The 6,000-nt window shown below is 43.6% G+C and overlaps 1 pseudogene across 1 annotated transcript; it reads right to left on the reverse strand.

The window, feature by feature from the left end:
* Nucleotides 1-1,772: 1,772 nt before the first annotated feature.
* LOC310782231 (DNA/RNA-binding protein KIN17 pseudogene) lies at nucleotides 1,773-2,748 on the reverse strand (annotated as a pseudogene). Its single transcript has one exon. The product of its transcript is annotated as a DNA/RNA-binding protein KIN17 pseudogene (transcript).
* Nucleotides 2,749-6,000: the final 3,252 nt, after the last annotated feature.

Consider the following 6,000-nt stretch of genomic DNA (forward strand, 5'->3'; position numbering starts at 1 on the left):
ACAGTGTAGGTATTTTACTACAGAGCTTCATTCATTGGTTGCCAACACAGCGGCAGCGAGCTATTTTCCGAAAAGGAAGAACAGAGGAGTTTATAAGTCTATGTCCAATTTGTGTCTCTCGGAATAAACGGAATATTTTCACTGAAAGACGTCTTGTCCTAATCTGTGCACTCTAACACATTTTCCTCTTTCACATCCTGTCTTTTCCTCTCTTTAATCAACAACAAAAAAAACATTGTGAGATGTGGGACCGCATGTCTTGTCCAACAACACCCCGACCCCTCTAAATCATACCAAATATAAACTAGAAGGGCACTCGAAGAGCGCAGACCTCCGCCAAGGACAATAGTCCAGTCTGCTATGATTCTCAAATTTTGTGAGTCGGATCGGATCCGTTCCAACAAAATGGGTCCTTCCTTGACCCATGATATACCCTTCCACAAAGTCTGATGAAAAGCAGCCCTGTAGTTCTGTAATAACACACATCATTTTCCAAATAATTCAGGTTGTCATATCCATCTGATTAAGATAGTGGTTCTCAAAGTAGGGTCTGGGGCCCCTTCCCCCCCGGGGTCCTTGAGGGGGTTCCTGTGGGTCCCCAGCAAAAAGGCGAATAATTAGTGGCCGGGCCAGCGAAGCGGCAGGGCCACTTATTGTATTTGCCTGTATTATTATTCTTCTTCTTCTCCCGGGAAGTCAGACTTCCCATGCATGAATATAAACCAAACTTTGCACAAAGGTCCAGTCCCATGCCAAACTAAGTTGACGTGAATTTGGCACCAATAGTCCTGATGGTGGCGCTACGGCGACCGTCTAAAGTTTCAAACTTTGAAAATTCATAACAAATCAGGCATATGTGCTACGGCTTTGCCACTTTCACCGAAATGTGTGCCCAAATGAGGAGAAACTTTTGTACGCTGCAACCTATGGCCTATTATGAAGTCTAAAGACCGCAAAAACTGTAAAACTAATTAAACCCTACTCCTCCCACATTTTTTCTTCAAACGACACCAAACTCCAGCATCTGCATCGTTAGACTGTCCTCCACAAAAGCATCAAACAGATTTTTGATAGATCAAAAATTGAGCCCACAGTGCATCAAAATGTTTTACTGTAAATGGTACCTTAAACAGCTAATGCAAATTCTTGCTAAATAAAGCTTGAATCTCCACGAAAAAAATTGACAAGATTTTGCTGTCAGAGTAGTTGAAGTGTGCAAAATCTAAGAATTGTATGTCAAAAACTGAATTTTTGACAGTATTTTGAATTCTGCCCTCATGTATAGCTTAAAGAGCATCGTAATTGCCCTAATTACCTAATGATAGTAGTAGTAGTAGTTTATTTGACACAATGTAAAATCCACATAAAAAAAGCTTCAAATGAAGACAGTTTACATACATTAACACATGCCGAGGATTAAGTACACAATAAAGCCAAAGGCGTATTTCCATTGTGATCCTCTTGGTGTGCGGCGCTTGGGGAAGGGGGATAGGGGGGGGTGCCAAGACTGGCAGGTCCAACAAGCTACAATACATTATTAACAATTTTACGTGTACAAATGACATAAAGACAGCATTTCAATACAAAAAGTAATTAATTCACTTCACAGCATTCCAATACAATAATTAATTTACATAATATGCAATAAAACAAAACAAAACATACAGCATAACTCGACACAATACAGGTTGCGCCAGATCCCTACTCTGACAGACCATTTGCTAGCCACTTCTTTGTGGCCCGTCTAAAACGTCCCTCCTCTTCGATAAGCTTCAGAGACACAGGGAGCTTATTCCACTCGATTGCCTGGCTGTGTATTTGTCTCGCACTTCCTTGATGACGGCCTTCTGCTTGTGGTACCTCTCTCCCAGCTTCTTGGTGACGACTTTGACCACGATGTTGGGCTGCAGCCAATACTCTGTCCTGGCCGACTGCTTCTGCTGCTGCTGCCTCTTCCTCTCCTCCATCTCCATGATCTCATCCGGCGCTGATTTCTTCTTCTTCTTGTCAGACTCGGAGGCACCAGACGCGTCTTTCCTTTTGGAGGAGGAGGCCGCTGCTGCTTTCAGGGCGCTGGGACCCAGCGAAGTGCTTGGTTTTGACGGGCCAGCTACAGATGAACAGGCGCCCATGTTGAAGGCAACTTTTTCTTCTTCGCTCTCTCGCTTGAGCTCTGTGAAAACTGGAGCTTCGTCGGGCTCCTTGCCCCCGCGGACCTGCTCCTCTATGAACTTGGCGCTCCTCTCCTGGTCGTCCAGGTCCTGCATGCTTCTTCTTCTTATCCAGCTCCTCCTGACGGTGAATGGTCTCGGGGTCGCGGTCGATGTACTGGACGTACCAGCCTTTAGGGGTCTCGTCAACCTTACACAAACCTTCTTTGCCCAGCCACTTGGTGAAGTCTGTGAGCGTCTCCCACTGTGTGGACTTCATGTGGACGTGCTCCCGGTCGCTGATGTACTCATTGTAGACGATGTTGTTGTGCACACGCTTGGTCCCGAAGCGTCTTCTGATCAGCTCCAGAAAGTCACTTTTGAACTCCTCTGAGAAATAGTCCATGAACTGGTTTGGGTCTTCCGAGGCCAGCAACAGCTGTCTCTGGTGGGACTCAGACATGCAGTGACATTTGAATCCATTCTCATCTCGGCATTGTTTTTGACACATCTGACAATACCATCTCAACTTTTGAAGACCTTTGGATTTTATCCTGTTGCTTATTGCCTTGGGACTGAGAAGATCGGCTTTCCCCATTCCGACCAGCTATGATTTTGCTGTCAGAGTAGTTGAAGTGTGCAAAATCTAAGAATTGTCTCTCAAAAACTGAATTTTTGACAGTATTTTGAATTCTGCCCTCATTTATAGCCTAAAGTGATGTCATCAGTGATTATGTCATCAATGATGTCATCAGTGATGATGTCATCCTTCCTGGCTGAGCAGACTGGGTGGGTGATGTCATAGTTGTTGCTGTCATGTCATCGGTGATGGCATGCCAAAGTATAAGCAATTTTTCAGTCTATCTCTCTCTGCCTCCACTGTTCCTACTCTCTCCGCTTCTATATTCAACTGCCATGTACTTAACCTGCTGCCTTCTGCCCCAGCCCTGTCATGAATGGCAGTATTCTAATCTAAGCAGACTGGATTGCATGCAGCAGATGATAGAAAGCTCATCCATAAGAGACTTGAATTGGACTTGTGACTAAAGACTTGAGACGCGACTTGGACTATAGCTAAAAGACTTGAGACTTGCCCGGCCACGACCCATTGCTGCGCAGCAGCTATAATTGATTTTCATTATAATTCCATCCATAAGTAACACAATGACAGGATTTATGACTATTTTGGTCATGGGTTTCATACGCTTTCTGTAATAACACATCTAAAGGCCCAACAGATGGGGGGACAAAATCTTATCAAATCCGGGTCTAATTTGTGCCAGTTTAGGCCAGGGCTCCTTGATGTGAACAATTTTGAGAACCACTGAATTGTAGTCATTGGGAATTGTATATGCTGCAGAGCAGTTGTCATTTTGTGAGCCGTATAAACCCATGCAGCTGAGCGAAGAAGTGTGAGGGTGAAATAATGCAAACAAGCAGAAGTGAGCAGAATATCTAGTGATATTGCCTCATTAATATGCATTAAGTGTTGTGTATCTGGACTATATCTTCTTTGTCTCTCTTTCTCTCCATCTCTGTCTCCCATATGAAATCATAAGCAAAGGTCTGGATGAGTCATCAATTATCTTATGCTCTGCAGCTCTGTAGCACAACACACAAAACACACACACAACACACACACACACACACACACACACACACACACACACACACACACTCGCACTCTCTCACACACACAAAAGAACCAGGATTCCACTTACACGGAAGGATGCATACATATTCCTCCTCATGCAAATATATACACAAAAACACACGCACGCACGCAATGAAAATATTATGGCATACAATATTACACACACACACACACACCCACACACACACACACACCCACACACACACACACACACACACACACACACACACACAGTCACACACACGCAAAATACACAATTCAAAAGCAGAAAGCTGATGATGTGGTGTTACCGTGGGAACGGATCATAATCCTAACCGTTTCTGAAGGCAGTGATACACAGGCAACATTTTTAGGCAGCAGAGATGATGATGTCGCCTACAGTTAATAATATTAAGCAAAGCGAGTAGGCCTATCAACAACTGAAACAATCTCGCCCCCATTGTCAGATTCCCCCCCCCCCCTTTTTTTAATAAAAGATTTCAAGCCTGCACTGGCAACGTTTTTTCAAACAATAGTTAGATCATTGCAGCATTGCATTCATCAGTTGACACAACATTGTTGTTTTAATCACATGCTGTAGGAGAAACATTAAGAGACATTATTGATGCGTCTCGTTTTCTGCCGTTTGCTGCGAGCACAAACCCGTCCACTTACAACAACACATTTCCCAGCCATCCCAGAGAGGTTTCTATCAGGCAAACACAGATCATTATTTCCGTGAAAGTTCAAGGGGTCTAAAACTACAGTAGCAAACCGAAACTAGCACACACACAAAACGATTGATTCTGATTTGACATCCTAGAAGTAGATTTTGGTTGCTAGGCAGTGCAGCACGTCTCCTGGCTCGCCCCAGGTTCCCGAGAAGTTAAGGCCAGATGGCTGAATAATTAAGACAACTGAAATGTGTTCTCTCCAAATGTTGTGTTCTGCACTGAAATCAATTCAGTGTATCCAAATGGAAGTGCCTTTGCCCAGTAATCCTTGTATTTATACGACAGGTGGTGCCATCCGAATCTAATTTATTTATTTCTCACTCGCTCTTTCACGCTCTCACATTGCACACTCCATGCCTAAATAAAGCCGTTCACACGTACTTCATGGCTCCCTGCATCATCTGGATATTCAGTCTGGAGCCAACGTGTTACGTTACGGAGAGACAGCGTGTGCCTCCCTCACCTCCTCTGCTGTGTTGCACACTTCGCCACAATAAGGGAATGTGGGATGAGCAGCAGAGCTGTTTATGCGAGTAGCGCCGACGTCAAAAATGCCAACTCGCTCTGCCAATGTCAGTGTGTCCTGTTGCTATTGACTCGAGTGTTTTGAGTTGTTTGGGGGATTGGACGTTTGAACTCGCTAACAAGGAACACACAAGACATATTTGCAATTCCATTGTCTAATTCCCATCCCTTGTGACGACCCCCCCACTCTCCTGGCCCTGTCTTGGTGTTGGGGTCGTTAGGCTGATTGGATACACCTGGTCCCAGTACTCTTTGGGTTTAAGAAGACCTTGAGACCATTCAGTCTCTCACATACATCATTGTAACGGTAATTGTCTGTTTGTCTGTCCATGTCTATCCTGTTTACCTTTTATGTAAATCCTTCTTTTGCTGTTGTTATTGTTTGTTTGTAATGTTACATTTCACACACACGCACGCACGCACGCACGCACACGCACACGCACACGCACACACACACACACACACACACACACACACACACACACACACACACACACACACACACACACACACACACACACACACACACACACACACAACTAAGGGGAAATAACTGGACAACACAAACTACAGAAACCAAAAGAACAGAACAAAAGGTGCATTGTCAGTGGTGACATTTAAACATTCTTCTGGTGATAAGCATTAAACAAAATATAATTTTGGCATCTTAAGATTGAATATGTACAGATATACACTGGGGCGTTGTGAAAATAACTACAATGTTTTATAATGAATAATGAAACTCTTAAAAATCTGTGTGTGTGAACCTTTAGAAAATGTTTGCAGTGCAGCTATCAAATCTTTTTCTTTCTTTCTTTCTTTTTAGAACGACACCCTTTTATTGCTGGGAGAAAAGAAATGAATGAGACTGGAATAACACAAAAAAACATCAAAACCATCACTAAATCCCAGTCGATTACCTATTTATATCCCCCCATCAATAGAAAAGCATGACTTT

The sequence above is a fragment of the Poromitra crassiceps genome (assembly GCF_964638095.1).
Source record: "Poromitra crassiceps genome assembly, chromosome: 9".
Taxonomy (NCBI): domain Eukaryota; kingdom Metazoa; phylum Chordata; class Actinopteri; order Beryciformes; family Melamphaidae; genus Poromitra; species Poromitra crassiceps.